This window comes from Podarcis gaigeae (genome assembly GCF_964106915.1).
Source record: "Podarcis gaigeae genome assembly, chromosome: 11".
Taxonomy (NCBI): domain Eukaryota; kingdom Metazoa; phylum Chordata; class Lepidosauria; order Squamata; family Lacertidae; genus Podarcis; species Podarcis gaigeae.
In genome coordinates this window covers 27,075,016-27,094,908 of record NC_139687.1, presented here as the reverse complement: position 1 = coordinate 27,094,908, position 19,893 = coordinate 27,075,016, and the positions used below count along the sequence as shown (strand labels likewise).

At 43.3% G+C, this 19,893-nt stretch overlaps 1 long non-coding RNA gene across 1 annotated transcript; it reads left to right on the top strand.

Moving 5' to 3' along the window:
* Nucleotides 1-1,179: 1,179 nt before the first annotated feature.
* Nucleotides 1,180-19,236, top strand: LOC310827014. Its single transcript, XR_014556134.1, has 3 exons — nt 1,180-1,346; nt 9,231-9,335; nt 19,120-19,236. It is a non-coding gene; the product is annotated as an uncharacterized lncRNA (long non-coding RNA).
* Nucleotides 19,237-19,893: the final 657 nt, after the last annotated feature.

Below are 19,893 nucleotides of genomic sequence, written 5' to 3'. Positions count from 1 at the left end.
GGCTCATGGAGGTTCCTTTCAGGTGTCAAAAAGCCCAATGGAATTAGCAAGGTGCTCGGAAAGATATATATATCGCACAACATGAGCAACTCTGGGTCTTGTCTGATTGGCACCAATGAGCAAAGGGCAAGGCAACAGAGAGGTGGAAACATACATGGGCCGAAGTAGGAATGAAAAGGGCACGTCGGTTGGATTGAAGCATTGTGGGTAGTCTCATGTTTACCTTCTGCAACTTTCTTAAACTGCTGCTTGGGAATTTTTTGAAAGTTTGGGTCAGGAGACTTTGACAACAAGAACTGAGGATAAGACAAGGCTGAGAATAAGTGATGGTGGGAGGTTGAGGGGGGCACTTATATCAGCTAAATTAAGATGCCTTTCAAGGGGGGAAATGGGATTCTAGCAGAAATAATTTCAGTTTTTACAAAACCACTCTTCTTGCACTTCCGCGGGGTGCTTTTAAATTTGGAATAACTTTATCTGAGTTCTCTCTCCTTACCCTGAACTCTGTTGTCATCTCTGAACTGGGACTGCGGAGCTGAAGTGGGGCACACTTTGCTTTCTTCTACAAGTTAGGAGCCACTGGGACTCAGTACCTCCTGCCACCTGAGAAGATCATCACATCAAGAGGAAAGACTAGTCTGTCTCCATCCATTGTAGAACCCACGAGTGTCCCTATTTCCCAGGGACAGTCCTGAATTTACAGAAGCCATCCCGGTTTCTCATTTGATCCAGGAATGTCCTGCTTTTCCTTAGGACGTCCCTATTTGCATTGGAGAAATGTTGGGGGGTATGCTATTGGCCAGTGAAGAGGCAGTTGCAGGGAGTTTGCTTCCTCCTCCCAGGGCTCCCAGTTGCATGGGGAACCCTTTTCTATGCTTGTGGGAGAATGGGGGTGAGGGATGGAGATTGTGCTGCAGACCCTGCCATCAGCTGGCATTTCTGCTCCTCTCCTTCTTCAAAATAAACACATAACAGCCTCTGCACACTTGAGCTTGTCATTTTCCCAATTGTTAACGCAGCTGACACAACCCAGGCGAGGTTTCATCGCTTTGGACTGAGAGCTCTAAGGGTAGATTAGTCAGCTCGTGTTTTGGCAGTCCATCCAGTACAGTCAGAAATGAAGTGTCCCTGAAAAAATACAAACACCTCCCTCCCTGCGCTAGGAGTTGAAAGGTGCAAAACTCTGCATTCACAGTCCTATCGCTGTGAACTGGTAGAAACCAGCATGGACTGGCCTTTTCTTAGAGGTTTTGGGAACAGAACAGATCCACGACGACTGCAATCCACCTCCCACCCTTATGACAGTTTCATCTGTTGAAATGATCCTCTGAAAACTGCAGTTTGGGGTGAGGAGAAAGAGAATATTTTCAGTGCTTCCTCTAATTGTCTCTTTGGTGATCTATCTGAGGTTTTATAATGAACAAGTTTTAGCGAACTGAATACATTTCTTGAAATGCAACCCCTGGGCGCACTTGAAACGATTCTCTGCTTCAGTCATACATGGGATGTTTGCATAACAGCAAGTAATTTGTTTTTTTTTATAAAAAAAATAATAATAAAAATAACACTGCTCTTTGTTTTTTGGCAAAATTGCCTATAGATGGCTCCCCTTTCCCTCTGTTTCTGAGATCCATTGATCCCCCAAAATGTGCACATGCTATTTTTGCTTAGAGAAGCAGAGTCGTTTCCCCCTCCCCATTTAGGAAATAGCTTCCCCTTGGAAATGGAATTAGGGGTTTGTTGTCATGGCAACAAAGATTTCAGCACTTCTGTTTCCTACAACATATCTCTCTCTGGGTTGCTGCAATTCTAGTGCTTATCAGTGTTTTATCCATTGTGAGTGAGCTTGGTGGTGCTGACATGTAGAACAAACTTCAAAGCAGTGACCTAGGATATTCTCTGAGGATCAGAGCAGCTGTCACTATATCCCAATTATATGTTTTTTTTAAAGCATTGTGTCCAGTTCTTGAACAAAGTATCATTAAACTATCAGGCTTGCAGTTGTTGCTTTGAAAAGTGATCTCGATGTAAAAATGAACATAATACCTTTGTGTATAGAGGTGGGTAGGGAAACTTGATTGGCTAGAGCAACCAGTAAATATTGATAAATAGCGACACAAAGCTTGCCTGGGGGACGGAATAGGATAATGATGAAGACATGAGCAGCAAACTTCAAAGAATGCTAGGTGCTCACTTAAATCTTGTATTTGAAAATGTAGCAATTATATAGAGAACACAGCCATAATCCATGACTACTTCCTGTGGTGTCGTCAGAGTAGTGATTCCGAAATTGTGTAGGCCATTTGACATGGCAGTTGTGTTTGCCATGGTTCCATGAGTGCTTCTGTATGCATAATTTGTCACAGGCCCCCTGTACATTTAAAGCAACAAAATACCACTTTAAACAGCCATGACTGCCCCACTGCAAAAATTCTGGGAACTGTAGTTTGTTAAGTGTGCTGAGAGTTGCTTGGTGATCCTTAATCCCCTCACAGAGCTACAGTTCCCAATTCCCTGGGAAGAGGCATGGACTGTCCAACTATTCTGGGAATTGTAGCTAGGAGAGGGGAATAGCAATGGCAGAACTTGGGGTCTCTAATTTCAGTGGCACCCTGTGAAACACCAAAGTTTGGCTCTCCCTGCCTCTCACCTTCCATTGTATATCATAGCTGCAGCACCGCCGGTGCCCTCACCCCAAAGGCTCCATGCCTATGCAACCAAACTGGTCACATTCTCCTAAACTCATCTCTGGGAATAGGGTTCTCTTAGGAACTCTAAGCACCCTTAACTACTGTTCCCAGAATTCTTTGGGAGGGGAAGCCACGACAGTTTAAAGCGGCATGATACTGCTTAAATACATTCTGAAGATGGGGCTTTGTACACCAGGAGGTTTGTCAGGCAGCCCAGATGAGTGAGAGTTCTCTGCGGACAACTCTACAGCATATTTCACGCATTTGCCTTTTGTGCTTTAGATCTCTTGAAGGAAACACCAGTTTAACACTGGTTCAGTGTGGCAAACAACTCAGTCGTTTTACATGGTGTGTGAAGAGGTCGTCTTGAGGCAGACCTTAGCCAAGTGCCAAAATTTGACAGTGGAACCACACGCTCTTTACAGACCTCCGTGATGGTAGTGTGGAAGGATGATCCCACAGCTATCCTAGATGAGATTCTGTGTTGCCCAGCTTGCCTGCTTGCTAATATTTGGGGAAAACCTAGACCAAACTGCAACCGAGTATTTAGAGAAAAACAAACTTCACTTGCAGAATCTTTAACCTAGTTTTAGAGTTCAACGTATTAAATATATGAAATAATATTTGTGATTCATCCTGAATCACATCATTCCAAAGGGCCCTGAAGTTCCATGGAGTAGCAGAGATTTGGATATATTTATCTTGTTTCATGTTGTCATGTTAGGGAATAGGCATTTCTTAAAGGACAGAAAGTAGGCAAATTCTAGTATTTCCTGCTATTTCAACATGGCCTTTTTACTTCAAAAAAACATCAACCTCTATCCAGCATTTCTTTAGCTGTGCATACAACAATACAGTGGTACCTTGGGTTAAGAACTTAATTTGTTCTGGAGGCCTGTTCTTAACCTGAGACTGTTCTTAACCTGAAGCGCCACTTTAGCTAATGGGGGCCTCCTGCTGCCGCTGCGCCACCGCTGCATGATTTCTGTTCTCATCCTGAAGCAAAGTTCTCAACCCAAGGTAATATTTCTGGGTTAGCGGAGTCTGTAACCTGAAGCTTATGTAACCTGAAGCGTATGTAACCCAAGGTACCACTGTATCAAGGAGGGGAGGCTGTGTCTGCAACTACAGGACTCCAGATCACACTTTGTCGTATGGTTCTTTTTTCTGGGTGTTCCCTCCTCCCACATTGGTCACTTGCTCCATTCCATCCTCTTGAATGGAGAAGGGTTTTAACTTGGTGGTAGAACACCTGCTTTGCATGCAGGAGGTCCCAGGTATAATCCTCTGCATCTCCAGGTAGAGAGCCACTGCCAGTCAGTTTAGACCAGATGTGGGGAGGGCCTTTGGCCATGTTTGCTGGGGCTGATGGGAGATGTAGTTCAGCAACATCAGGAAGACCAAAGGTAGACAATACTGAGCCAGATGTACCAGTAGTCTAAGTCACTGCTCTGTGTTCCTGTCTAAAGCCTATTTTCTTCCTAGGTCTGTACAGATTGACATTGTTTATACATCAGGATAAACCAGAGGTAATGACACATCATGGTTTATTGAGAATGAGCAGTGTGCTCATGCAGGCTCCCTGTTTTCACTTTGCCTAGTGTGAATACATACCCTCCAAGTGTCCCTATATTCCAGGGACAGTCCCAGAATTATGAAAGCCATCCTGGCTTTTGATTTGATCCTGGAACATCCCTATTTCCTCCACCAGCACCACTGTCAGTGAGCTTAGGGAAGAGGATGAGCTGGAGCTTGTCCTGAGCATCCTGTTGCCTCTCCATAGCCCCCACTGCCGGCCAAGGGGATGCGGGTAGCGCTGTGTTCTAAACCACTGAGCCTCTTGGGCTTGCCGATCAGAAGGTTGGCGGTTCAAATCCCTGCAATGGGAAGGTAAATGGTGTTTCTGTGCCCTCTGGTTTCCGCCACGGTGTTCCGTTCCACCAGAAACGGTTTAGTCATGCTGGCCACATGACCTGGAAAGCTGTCTGTGGAGAAACGCTGGCTCCCTCGGCCTGAAAGCGAGATGAGCGCCACAACCCCATAGTCGCCTTTGACTGAACTTAACCATCCAGGGGTCCTTTAGCTTTACCTTTTACCGCTGGCCTCCTCCCTTCCTTGGGCACCTTGTAGCAGCTGCAGGAGACTGGGCAAGGAGGAGGAGAGGCTGCTTCCACCAAGGCTTGATATGCCAGCTCTAAGGGGCAGGCAGAGGGCAGGGCAAGAAGAAAGGGGGACCAGAGCATGATGCATCTAGATTTAAAAAAAAATGCTTTGTGCACTCATGTCTAATCCTGCTCCTTTCTAAAATCTATTTATTGGTGTGTGTGGTTTTTTTTGTACATCTACCAAATAATAAAATAAAATAAAATCGGGATTAAGTTGTTTTCTCAGGATGGCGGACAGTGTGTGTGTTGTGTCCTGTTGGAGTAAATAGGGGTGGCAATTGCCTTCTTCTGATAAGCAATGCTCTGCAGGCAGGCGAGATGACAAAAAATGGGGGTTGGGAGTGAGAAATGTCACTATTTTCATCTGAGGAATGTTGGATGGTACGTGAACAGGAAAGCCGGTTAAGCTTCCTATGACATATAAATCCAGGATTGTGGTTGTTTCTCTGTACAATCCAGAATCACTTACTAATTTGGGAGGAAGAAACCAGGATCCCACATTCAGACGCCATGAGAAGCCAAGGCGTCCTGGTTTGTTTCTCCCCATCACACCAGGGAAAGAATGAAGTGGGGGTGACTGGGCAGTGAACGCCAACATGCTGCTCTTTCCAAATCAAACACGCTAAGCCAGCAACCGTGGCACCTTGTGACATGCAGTTGTGACTCCTAAGTTCTACAAGAACAACTAGGATGCATCAGAATCATCTAACTTCAGCAGATATTGTTGTGGTGAGGAGGCCAACAGAGACAGGACTTAATGCAGAAGAACAGAGGCTTTGATATTTTTCAAGTTATTGCATTAAATCTTAATAAGAAAATGTTTAAAGGTTATATAGTGGGATGTTTTACAATGCCCTGGTGGTTGTGAGTTATACCTGTGCTTTTGCACTCATTGCACGAAACACTGGAAGGTGAAAGCAACTTTGCTTCTTAGCAGTCAGGTAGTCTATTTGCATCCAAGGTTATTATATGGGTTGTAAACAGCCATTTCCCTCATGCCAAAATGTGTTGCTGAGCGAGCTCCATCATGGCCCATCGCTACACTATTTTTTTTATTATAAAATATTTATTTTGGTTTTATGTAATGAAACAGGTATTACAATCTAACAAAACCATCTAACAAAACCATCGCTACACTAATTCAGGTGGTTGGCAAAGACCTGGCCTTTTTTTAAAAAAGTGTCAAATTTAACAAAGAAACAACAAATAACAAAGATAGATTTTTTTAAAAAAGTTAGGGGGATGACACACACCCGACAATAACAATACACACTATGAGTTCATTTGAGACTGTAATAGCCACAAGCTTTTCCTTCTAAAATTAAACATATAAATCAATATAAGCCCCCTAGATGTCCAAACAGGTATCCACACAGAATTCATATTTATTAAAAATATATATGTTCAAATGCAGCAAGGGTGGTCAGGTCCTCAGACCACTGCATAATGGATGGTGGGTATTGATTCTTCCAAGCTCAAAGTGCAAGTCTCTTGTCAACCATAAGGGATTCCAACATCCACTTTTGTTGTGCTGCTATTAATTCCCATACTGTAGAAATATATGGTAGTTCAAAAGTACATGAACATCTGGCAATACTGAAGATTTTGCTAGTACACAATTCATATGGGTAATGATTTCAGGCTAGGATGAATATATCTCCAGATACATCATATGCCTCAATGAGGCCTTTTTAGCATTAGATCTTCATCGTATAATTATTAGACAGTGCCTTCCAGTACAAACATTGTGGACTCAAATTGAGACTGGTGGATCAGTATCTCATCCACCCATCCATTTAATTTATATACCACCCTTCATCCATAGATCACAGGTCAGTTTACAGTATAAAAACACAAAAATATTCAACATACAAACAAACAAAACGATACCCACCCCCACATTTCAACTCTAGAGAAATGTTCTGTGTAGATTCCAAAACAATTTCCCATTGTTTAGGTTGTACAGCACATTCTAATTCCCTGTTCCAGAACTCTCTGAATAAGCAGCAGTCATGGTTTCAGCTTTATTAGGATATCCAATAATTCACTTAAATAATTCAGTAGATATTGAAGTACTCAAAGCAGGTGTTCCATAAACAGACATTGTAAAAAGCGTTGTCATTGACAATATTGCCATTCAGCACTCACTGGTAAACGATATTTAAACCACAATATGGAAAATGGCAAAAAAAAAAAAAAAAAACACACACACAAAAACCAAACACATCTGGAACTATGAGCTGATCTAATGTATATATCCCACAACCATTCCTTCTACAAAAATCTGCCTCGCTATCCTCAAATCTGGATTACCCCATAAAGTGATTTTTTTTTCTAGCATATGGGTTGAATTGTAATTGATCAGACAAGATACACTATGTCACTCTAGTTGCAAGAATTGCAGGTGGTATAGGTTCCTTCCTTTTATGTACTTAAAAGCTAGTTATCCTGAGAAGGGTGTTCATGCAATCGCCTCTAAAATTACTATGCTGTGATATTAATAGAAGAAGGAACTTGCCCATTGTTTGTGTTAAAAGATATGCCTTGTGGTATAAGCTAAGATCTAGAAAATGAAATTCTTCTTCCTATACTGGTAGTTGCATTCTCTCTAGTGAGAAGTGAAACAGAGAGTTGTCCCACTGATCTTTGAAAAATATATTCACTACACTGAAATATCATCACTCTACTTCAAATGGTTGGTGAAGAATCCCCCCCAGCAGTGTATATTTTGCTGGTTCCCTTCCATGTTAAGTTTATGCTGCTGGAATTTGTTCAACACTTTTCATATTGCTTGCCTCCAGACTGCCCATATTTTGCGGGAGGGATTCAGTCGCATAGGTTTGTGCAGTTAAAGTGGATTAAAGCACTCTGATGCAACAAATCCACAAAAAGCAACAACAACCCAGACTGACTTTTTGTGGTTAGGAAAGTGACAGGTAAATGTGCATATAACCACCATGTAAGCAAATCACAGTGAACTCAGGATGAATGTTCATTGTCACATAATATTTGTGAGAGCAAGCAAATCAGAGTGAATGCTCCATAAAACTGGACATTGTCTAACCTCCTCATAAGCGAGTTGCAAGCAAATCAAGACAAATCTTCAATAAACAGGAGGAGCACATTGTTACCTTATTAGTTTCAGTGTACATTAGTTTTTGTTTCCAAGGAATTATGTTTCGTTTCTTCTGTTTTTATTATTGTCTGTTTGGGGAAACAATTCAGATTATTTCTTTAAAATAATAATATTAATAATGGTGATGTGTTTTCTTCCAAATAATTTTTTACCAATACGCAAATTTCTGCAGAGTCAATTGTTTCATTGGTTCACTAAGATTCCTTTAACCAAAATAAAAAATTTCTTCCAGTAGCACCTTAGACACCAACTAAGTTTGTTATTGGTATGAGCTTTCGTGTGCATGCAGTGCTGGTATCTGAAGAAGTGTGCATGCACATGAAAGCTCATACCAATAACAAACTTAGTTGGTCTCTAAGCTGCTATTGGAAGGAATTTTTTTATTTTGTTTTGACTATGGCAGACCAACACGGCTACCGACCTGTAAGTATTCCTTTAAACCAGTCCGAGTCTCTAACCCAGGCCCCATTAAAGTCAACAAGACTTACTTCTTAGTAGACATGATTAGGCTTGTACTGTGACCTCCGCTTTTCTTTGTTTACTGTCAATGCCTATGCTTATAATCAGTTGCCTGTTCTAAGTTTAGAATACCTGTGCCTCATTAACTGCTCTGAGTGCTTCTTGCTCATCTAATGGTGCATGAAGAACGTTTCTCCCCATGACGGAGGTGAGAGAGCATCTTGGTCTTGTTAGAGGCTGAAGTAGGTTTACAGGTGGATGATGCTTCAGTTATAATTGTTTTTGGAGCAATTTGCCCTTTAGTTCTTCCTTCTCTGAAAATAGCGGGGGGGGGGGGATACATTTTTTTAAAGGCTATAAAGAAAAACAAGTTGAGGCATGTGTCTTTTCTATTTTAATACTTTCCAATCTTTGGAATGTGAAAGCTGTATTATTATTATTATTATTATTATTATTTAAAATTTATAACCTGCCCTGTGAAAGCTGAGTGATGATGATTTCAATTAACCCAATGCCTTTTTAACATGTGTTGGAGGGGGCATTATTGGATTGGTCTGTTTATTATTATGTATTGTGTATTTTTAATACTGCGATTTTACGTTGCAACCACCCTGAGACCTGCAGGTATAGGGGAAGTATACAAATTTAATCAAAAATAGTAATAATTTATAACTTGCCTTTCCTTCCCAAGGAGCCCAGGGCAGCAAAATGTTTAACAACAAATATCATTTAAAAAATCATTCTATCAAAGCCTTTGTTTTTGTGCCTCTTTTCTTGCAGCATGTGGATTCAAATCAGAATACCAAGTTATGATATTCACAGTTTTTGCACACACACTTTACAGGTATAAATGAATGGAAAGAAGAGATGGAAAATGTCCTGCTGGTAAGCTAGTGCAGGGGAGCAGGGGTTTGGCAAAACTTTATATAAAGACTGTAATTTAAAGACTGTAATCTGCTCCTGAGCAACTTGTGACTTTACAGCCATGGAGCGTAGCCGACCAGGTGCTTGAAAACACTTGGATTTCTACCATTCAAGGCAGAGATGAAAAACAGGAAGTTTATCAAGCCCCTACTGAGCCAGCATGTATGGATTCAAATTGGGCAGGCGTGTTGTAAATCAAGTGTATTCCAGTGTGATGCAACAGTCAAAGAGTTTGTCCTACATTTGGAGGTGTTTGTTTGCCATGAATGAAAAATCGAGTCAAATAGGAACCATTCTATTCAGTTTCCATTGGTTCTGAAATAAGAAAAGGAAACTCTTTCATCATTCACGTCTATAGTAAGTTTCGTATGAATGGCTGGACTTATCTTTCTGTGGTGGTAACGGCAGAGCTGATTTGGGGGAAATGTTGCTGGAGCTCATATTTTATTTTCTTAGAATGCCCCCTGATATCTGCATGTCTGGCTATCTGTGAAATCCAACGCATACTTTTCGATTTTCAGAAAACAAAAATGGGACACTGAATGTGGACAATGCCCCAAGTTAGGGGTGACACCGACCTAAAGTGAGATGTTCCAGAAGTATGACATGACAGGAGAAGATACAATATGGTAGTTCGCAAACTGGAACAGTTACTTCCGGGTTTGCGGCGTTTGGGAGCCAAAAATTTTGAGAATTAAGCTGTTCGAAAACCAAGATACAATTGTAGAGTTTTCTTGCTTCATTGGAAATGATGCACCTGGAATTGGAGTTCAGAAATGTGAAACAAGGAGTACAGAGGACAGCATGTAGGGGCAGTTTTTGTGTCAGGGATGCCTCCACTTGAATTTTGGCGAGAGGAGCAAAGGGTGTTGCAGAACAGCTAGATATCTTTGTGTAAGAGTATCTCATAAAAAAAGGCACGTGGGTGGCGCTGTGGGTTAAATTACAGAGCCTAGGACTTGCCGATCAGAAGGTCGGCGGTTCAAATCCCCGCGACGGGGTGAGCTCCCATTACTCGGTCCCCGCTCCTGCCAACCTAGCAGTTCAAAAGCATGTCAGACTACAAGTAGATAAATAGGTACCACTCAGGTGGGAAGGTAAACAGCATTTCTGTGCGCTTCTCTGGTTTCGCCAGAAGCGACTTAGTCATGTTGGCCACATGACTCGGGAGCTGTATGCCAGCTCCCTTGGCCAATAAAGCGAGATGAGCGCTGCAACTCCAGAGTCGGCCACGACTAGACCTAATGGCCAGGGGTCCCTTTACCTTTACCTTTATAAAAAGGAAGGTGGGGAACATGTGGCTCTCTAGATATTGTTGGATTTTAGCTCCCACCAGCCATAACCAGCATGGCCTATGGCCAAAGGTGATAAGAATTGTAGTCCAACAACATCTGGGAGCCACAGGTTCCCTACTCACATATTAAAACTGTTTTATTTAATGGCTTCCCACTGCAGGCTCCTGGAGTATTTTTATGGGGCTATAATAGCAATGGAATAAATAATGCATTGAGCTCATCAATAAAGCTACATATCAACCTAAGCAATTTGTATCATTGGGTATTTTTATTTATTTAAAATATTTGTATCTCCCCTACCAAGCAAACAGCTCACAAGACAACTTTGTAGAATGTCTCATGGTTGCCTGATGACAGCTATGTCTCCTGACTGCTAAACATAATGTGTGAATTATTTCTTACACTTAAAAAAGGCAGATTAAGAAATGTGGGGCTAGATGGGTTCTATTTCTTACGCAACTGATTCCACGATTGAGAGTTACGCATTTTTGCAATGTAATCTTTGCATCGGCACTTGAAAAAAAGAAGACGAGAGAATTAGGATCAGATTGTGTTAACTTAAGTTTGAGTGCTGCTTTGCAACAAGTTCTGCAAGTAAAAACCAAAGAAGCTGAAAGCACAAACCAATTCACTTAGGTTTCAATTTCTGTTGATATCATTTGTAGCACAATGTGATGCTTCTTCTGAGCTGACAGAAGGATCAGAGGCCATTAAAAGCATATAAAATAGGTATTTCAGAGGGATCTCACTGTGTGCATTAAGTATGTTATTTAACACAATCCTGAAGGCTTCTACAATAAGGGCATTTACACAGGATGTGGTTGCCATGTTGAAGCCTCTTTAAATTGCCTCCTGCGGTAACGGGTTCTGCGTGGCAAGCTACCTGCATCCAAGCCCACCCAGGAATTCCTGCATTTCAGGGGGTTGGACTAAATGATCCTTGGGATCCCTTCCAACTCTGCAACTCTGTGATTACATGATTCTAATGGGTTGCCATGTGATATGGGGATCTATGCCATATCTTACAGAAATGATTTGGTCTCAGAAACTACCTTCAGAATTTCTTCAGCAAGTGTTAATGTCAAATATAACTTGATATATTCTGAATATTCAAGTAGTCACTGAATCATCAGTATTTGACACCAGGTGACATTTGATTTCAGTACTTGACAGCCTTTTATCATTGATTTGCAGTGATATTTAGCACTGGACTGTGGAACAGGTGGCATGCAATGATATTTAGTATGTGACAGCCCCAGACAGACAACATGCAATGGTGTGTGTTTGTGTGTGTATGTATGTGTGTGTATATATATATATATATATTATTTGACAGTTGGGAGATTGATAGCTACCTTATTAAGCACCTGCCAAACACAAAACAATCAAAAAGTGGCACTTCCAAAATTCAAGCTTGAAACCTAAATGCAGAAATTAGGAATTCTTTTTATAACTTTGTTAAATGATCAAACTTGGTGAAATTTGACTCCGGCTCCATTTTTTACAATATGGATGTGATCATGCTTTTTGCAGTTCTCATTTGATGAAAGTTCTTCTTATAGAATCATAGAATTGTAGAGTTGGAAGGGACCTCAGGGGTCATCTAGCCCAACCCCTGCAATCTCAACTAAAGCATCCATGACAGATGACCATCCAATCTCTGCTTAAAAACCTCTAGTGAAGAAGAGTCCAACGCCTCCCAAGGGAGTCTGTTGCGTGTCTAGACTCCGCAACCACCCCCTCATTGAAGAATAAAACACACCAGGACACAGATATTAAGTTAATGTTATTGGGCAAATTTTGGCTACAACTTTATTGATTACAGAATGTGAGTGATAATTGGCTTAGGCATTGAATGGACCAGACTATATCTGACTCCTGCCCGTAGTGGTAAGGGTAAATGAAATATACTCGGAGCTGAGTGTGGATTTCATGCTCTTTATTCATTTCATAGTAGTGAGGAATGGAATTTCCCCCGAAATGCCTGCTTTATATACATTATTTACACAATAGGCACTACGTGATTGGCTAGTTCCGGGATTCTCCTGTAGGCCAATCAGGTTGCGGATTCACTTCCACCTGGAGTTGGATTGGGTGGCTCCTGCGGACCAATCAGACTGCTGCATTCTGGACCCTATTGTTTTAAGACCAATCAGAATACTGCATTCTGAATCCTATTGTTCTAGGACCAATCAGACTGCTGCAATTTCGATCCTATTCAACTCAGTACATAACAGTAAACCACCAGAAGGGGGAGCCCCATCGATGCAGAGAAACTTGAGCTCCCCTACGTGTTCCCGACGGGGTCATGTCATGGCCGTAGCCCCGCCCCAGGCTTCGGACAAGATCCACACCCCTAGATTCCTTTAACGGAATACCCTTAAACTTGGAGGGGCAGGTGATGGCCACACCTCCCCTTCCCCATCAAAAGGTCAAACAATGGCTAACCGCAGAACCTCACAAAGCTGTGACGATTGCTATGAGGTAGGCGAAAACCAAATGGCCCGTGCCAATTTTGCCAAGTGGAAAAATTCCTACCAGGCCCCTCAGCGCCAACCAACCAAGGTCCATAGCAGGGCCAATGAAAACCTGCAAAAGGGAGGGACGGTGGGAGATTCAGGAAGTGAGCCAAGAAGAAGCCCCTTGGCTAGCGCCCTCACTTAAATGGTCCTGGCCACGCCCCCACCAGCAGGCGGATTGGCTGGCTGTGTGCTGATGCGGCCAGGATCCCCAGGGCAACGCGGGACTTCATCCCCCGCCCCTGGGGGGAGTGGGTGGCTACCGCAACGCCTCCCCACTAGGAAGTGGAGCGGATTTCCTTACAGCTCTTACTTAATGAAGTAACTTTTAAAGTCCTTTTCAAATAATGCCCTGCAAAGCACCTGCATTTAGCTTCTGTTCATTTCTGTTCATTTCATACAGAATTTGGAAAAATGGCAGGGGGTAGGACTAGATGACCCTCAGGTCCCTTCCAGGTCTACAATTCTAGGAAAGCTGCATTGATTCGGAACACCTAGCACTAAGCTGAGGCTTTTTAACAGAAAGAGGTTCCTCCCCAGGGCTTGTGCAATGAAACGATCATGAATTGTTGATCGAATCGGCCCCTTTACTTTAAATTATGCTGAGTGGTAGTGCGAAAGTAAGAAAAACCTCAAATGACAAACAGCAGGCTACAAGGACTCAGCATCGCTTTTCATTTCTTTGCTTTTGTCAGTGTTTGTCAAAAAGCTTTAATGGTTTCCAAAACCATTTATTCCTTCCATTACTGGCTTTTTCAAAACCTCATAATATTTAAAACACTTACCGTAATTTCATTTCTTAAAAGAACATCATGCAGGTATATAATTAGCGTGGGATCAAACTGGATTTTTTTCCGCCTGTAAAATACAGCTGCAATCAGCTGAAATGCCAGCTAAGGCTGTAATTCTTGATGCATGTACCTCAGAGCAAGCTCCATCAAACTCAGAGGGCTTACTTCTGAAGAAATAACAATAATTTTATTATTTGTACCCCACCCACCTGACTGAGTTCCCCCAGCCACTTGGGGGGTTGGCTTCCAACACATGTAAAAGCATAACAAAACATCTAAGATTAAAAACATCCCTACATGGCCTTCAGACGTTTCTAAAAATTGTGTAGCTACTGATCTCCTTGATATCTGATGGGAGAGTGTTCCACAGGGCGGGTGCCACTACTGAGAAGGCCCTCCATCTGGTTTCCTGTAGCTTCACTTGCAGTGAGGGAACCACCAGAGCTGGACCTCAGTGTCCGGGCTGAATGATGGGGGGTGGGGTGGACTATAACTCCCATCAGCCCTGACCATTGGGCCATGCTGCCTGGGGCTGATGGGAGTTGGATTTCACCAACAGCTGAAAGTGCCCCATCCCCGATCTAGTCCTACCACACCAAGTCCCTGCTGCTGCTGATCATGTCCATTTTCCTCTCCTGAGTTCCTCGCTGTGTACTTTCCTCCCCGCCTTTCCCTGCTGAGTGATTTGCACCATTTCAAGTTAAGATGTTGAGAGAAGAGCTCGGCAGGAAGGCGGATTGTTTCTAAGCTCTTCAAGGCCACTTTTCTTTTCACCTATCAAAAAGCGAGAGAGATTCCTTGAATAGCACGAAGCCTAGGGCACTGTTACGTTAAATGCATTTTAATGACATACAACAGACCTTGGCAAAGATGTTCCTTTAGAAATTCTCATTCTTCCCACCCTCTACCACCCACCAACTACATTACAAACAGCCATCCCAATATTAACAAAGTTTGGGATGGCTGGAAAATGGCTTAAGATGTGCATTAGCCTGGATAAGCAGTTGGTTAGAGTATGACGCGGGTGGCGCTGTGGGTTAAACCCCAGAGCCTAGGACTTGCAGATCAGAAGGTTGGTGGTTCAAATCCCCGCGACGGGGTGAGCTCCTGTTGCTCGGTCCCTGCTCCTGCCAACCTAGCAGTTCGAAAGAACGTCAAAGTGCAAGTAGATAAATAGGTACCGCTCTGGCGGGAAGGTAAACGGCGTTTCCGTGCACTGCTTTGGTTCTCCAGAAGCGGCTTCGTCATGCTGGCCACATGACCCAGAAGCTGGACACCAGCTCCCTCAGCCAACAATGCGAGATGAGCGCCACAACCCCAGAGTCGGCCACGACTGGACCTAACGGTCAGGGGTCCCTTTAACTTTACCTAGAGTATGATGCTGATAATGCCAAGGTTGCAGGTTCGACTGCTGCATATTCCTGCATTGCAAGGACTAGATTATCCTTATCTACAGTTCTATGATTGTATAAATGAACTCTAAGATATGCATTAAAAACAATAGAACTTATGAAGCTGCCTCTTACAGAGGAATCAGCTACATTAGTAGAGAAATAGTTTTAAATGCTTTATAACACCATTGACACCAGATGGTGCTGTAGAGTTCCGCTTTCCTGAAACACTTTTTTTTATGTGTCTAGAACCAGTCTGAGTCAGGTCGTTGGTCCATATACTATATATGGTATATGGTATATATATGGTATATGGTATATGGTATATACCATATACCATATACTGTAGTATAGACAATAGTGTCTATACTACAGCCTACCAGACCCTCCCAGCCCTACCAGAAGATGCTGAAGAATTGAGCACGGGAATTTTTGCATCTCAGAGTGTGCAAGCAAATTTTATGCACACACGTGTCTGCCAAATATTATTTTTATTTATTTTAAAAAGCAAGCCACTTAGGGACTTCTTTAAAAACAATGGGCTGGTGCCAAACCCTTTCCCATTCATATCTTCCCCATTCCAAATGGCTCCAGGCTGTTTTCATCCCCGCTGTGGTGGGTTACAAAATGAACGTCTGCATTTTGAACACTGTTGGGACGAAGTGTATGAAAGTTGTTTTAAGGACCATTTCGTGTGGGACGCTGTAGTCAGATAAAGGGCTAACCACCATTTATGCAGCATCTCAGCTCCAAATCTCGCTCACTTCCTGTGCCTATTTAGTTGCAATCCTTACAACAATCTGGTAAACAGTGCTTTTTTTTTCTGCGCCCGAGTGCAGTTCCAGCACCTCTCAGGTGAGGGCCATTGAGGGCTAGTGCTGCCCCAGCCCGCTTCTTATATGTAAATACTTCTGAGAAGCCCAAAACGAATACAGTCATACCTTGGGTTACAAATGCTTTGGGTTGCGCACTGTGCCGAACCCAGAAGTACCAGAATGGGTTACTTCTGGGTTTCATCGCTTGCGCATGTGCAGAAGCACTGAATCGCAACCCACATGTGGCACTGTGGGTTGCGAACGTGCTTCCCACATGGATCACATTTGCAACCCGAGCATCCACAGTATTTCAAGTCAAAACAGAAGCTGGCCAGCATGTGTGAGTCTACACCTTTTTTTAGATCTAGCTCCTAGCCACTCCTGGCCACAATTGGTCAAGCTATGAAATGGGGCCAATTCATATTTCCTTTTCTTCAGTCTATCTCCTGTGTACTAGAGGTGCACTTTAAGCTTTCCAGCCAGGCCTCTACCATCGCACACACTTGTGTTTGTGTGAGGGCCCTTAGATGACTGCCTTAGCCATCTGCCTGAATCTAAGACAATGAGGGAGGCAGTGGTGCTTTTACTTGTCCTGCACCAGAACTAGGGGTGACCCCCAAACCAGACAGGGAGACAGCTTGCTGTACATCTTAGCCCCTCTGCAGGTGGTGAATGTGGCTGTTGTCTAACCGGCATCTGTTCAGGGCTGCCCCGAGGTGTCCGGCAACTTACTGTAGCAACTTCATGGTGAGTTTTGGCACCTGTTTTTCTTGGGGGGAAAGCACTGCCTGTGAAGTACAGTGGTACCTCGGGTTAAGAACTTAATTCGTTCTGGAGGTCTGTTCTTAACCTGAAACTGTTCTTAACCTGAGGTACCACTTTAGCTAATGGGGCCTCCTGCTGCCATCACACTGCTGCCGTGCGATTTCTGTTCTCATCCTGAAGTAAAGTTCTTAATCCAAGGTACTATTTCTGGGTTAGCGGAGTCTGTAACCTGAAGCGTCTGTAACCCGAGGTACCACTGTATTATAATCACAAATGGCAACACTGAGGCTGAAAGTGGTTTGCCTTAGGGCCAACTAGTAGGCATATGGCAGAAGTGAGAGTAAAACCAGTGGCTTTCTGATTCACAGCATGCTATGCCACACCAACTCCACAGATTCTAATCCAGAGACTTGTGCATAATGTGCAAAAAGTCCCTGACTTGCGCTCAGTCTTAAACACATTACACGTGTGTTTGTGTAGAGTGGTTGCTTGGTAGGTTTCTGGATGAAACATCGGCTCTGGATCCGCGCTGGTCATGGGACCGAGACGGCTCTGGTCGCCCTAACAGATGATCTCCGCAGGCAGCTGGATCGAGGCGGGTCAGGGCTGCTGATTCTTCTAGACCTGTCAGCAGCCTTCGACATGGTCGATCCCGAACTCCTGGACCACCGCCTTGCCGACGTGGGGATCCAGGGCACAGTCCTTCAATGGCTGCGCTCATTTCTCTCTGGTCGGGGACAGAGCGTGGCGCTTGGGGGGGAATTGTCATCCCGCCACTCCTTGGTGTGTGGAGTGCCCCAGGGTGGGATACTCTTCCTGATGCTTTTTAACATCTTTATGTGCCCCCTCGCCCAGCTTGTCCGGAGTTTTGGGCTGGGCTGCCATCAGTATGCTGATGACACCCAACTCTATCTGTTGATGGATGGCCATCCTGACTTGGCCCCAGACACACTGATCAGATGCTTGGAAGCTATGACTGGATGGTTACGTAGGAGCCGGTTGAAGTTAAATCCTTCTAAGACAGAGGTCCTCTGGCTGGGACGGGACAATATGGGATTGAGGAGGCAACTCCCATCTCTTGCGGGGGGTGCAATTAGTGCCAGCACTGTCCGTTAAGAGTTTGGGTGTAATCTTCGATACCTCCCTCTCCATGGAGGCGCAGATTGCAGCTATAACAAAGGCGGCATTTTTCATCTCCGCCAAGCTAAGCAGTTGGCTCCTTACCTCTCTCGCCCTGACCTAGCCACTGTGATCCACGCGACGGTCACCTCCAGACTGGATTATTGTAACTCGCTCTACATGGGGCTGCCCTTGAGACTGACCCAGAAACTCCAGCGGGTGCAGAATGCTGCAGCGAGACTCCTTACGGGGTCTTCGCTGCGAGATCACATTCATCCGGTGCTATACCAGCTGCACTGGCTCCCGGTGGAGTACAGGATCAGGTTTAAGGTGCTGGTTTTAACCTTCACAGCCCTATACGGCCTACGACCCTTGTACCTACGGGACCGCCTCTCCTGGTATGCCCCACAGAGGAACTTACGGTCTTCAAATAAAAACATCTTGAAGGTCCCAGGCCACAGAGAGGTTAGGCTGGCCTCAACTAGAGCCAGGGCTTTTTCGGCTGCGGCTCCAACCTGGTGGATCGCTCTGTCACAAGAGACAAGGGCCCTGCAGGACTTGACATCTTTCCGCAGGGCCTGCAAGACGGAGCTGTTCCACCAGGCCTTTGGTCAGGGCACAGCCTGACTCCTTCCTTTGGCAATCTTTACAAAACTTTAGTTTATGGTTGCCATCAATTTTGATTTTAATTATTTTTTATAATGTTTTTATAATGTTGCACTGTTTTAGTGTTGTTAGCCGCCCTGAGCCCGACTTCGGCTGGGGAGGGATATAAATAAAATTATTATTATTATTATTATTATTATTATTATTATTATTATTATTTACACAGTTTTTTCTCTCTCCAACCACTGCAATGAATGCAGGGTTGGAAAAAAAGAATGTAGAGTATAGCGCTTGGAGTTTTTGCTTTTTGGGTAGTTTTAAACATTTGTTTTCTAAATATCCTTGGGCCAGAACTAACACATAGCATGAAAGAGAGCAGGAAAAATATTCAGCTATCATTAAAAAAACATGTAAAGCTACCAGTGTGATTTTTATTTTCTTCAGGCTTCAACACAAAGTCTAAATATTACCTGACAAAGAAAACAACTTTCGAAAATTTGCTAAACTCCACCTTGGCAACACTTTTCAACAGCAAAGGCATCTTGCTCTCACACTCCAAACAACATTCAAGGTAACTCAGATCTGGATCAAGCAAAGAATCAGCATTAATTTCATAGTAGCTTGTTCTGAGATCTCCAGCCTGATTTCCACATCAAAGAAGGTACACTCTTTTAGTTAGGTTTTGGATACTCTTCCAAACCAAGCCCTCAACTCTCTTGAGCTTTGCCCATCATTAATATTTACCCAAGTCATCATCCAGAAAAACTGGAGGCAACTATTAATTCCTTCATACTGACTTTAAAATGGAAGAACATGCTTGGGGACAGAACCATAGGCTGCCTCTCTTTCAAGAGGGGAAAAATAGCAAACCCTCGGAACCATTTTTTTGCATCCTCTTTGATGTGAAAACTTCCCTACAGATATTTCAGTACGGTTTCCTAAGTTATACGAGATGTGGAGAATCTCCACATCTGGAAAGTCAGCTGACCCAAACCTTGCTTAGCAAAATCAACAGCTCTGAGATTATTAACATAATTTAATGTTTATATATATATATATATTCTTGAAGAATATTATGATCTGAAGTAATTTCATCTGGAGCAGAGTTTTGTTGATTATTATTAATAACGGTCAAATGATTAAACAACAAAAGTTAACAAAATGGCTATATATTTGCTCGACTGTGTTGCAGGCAGAGAAACAGTGGTTTACGTGGAG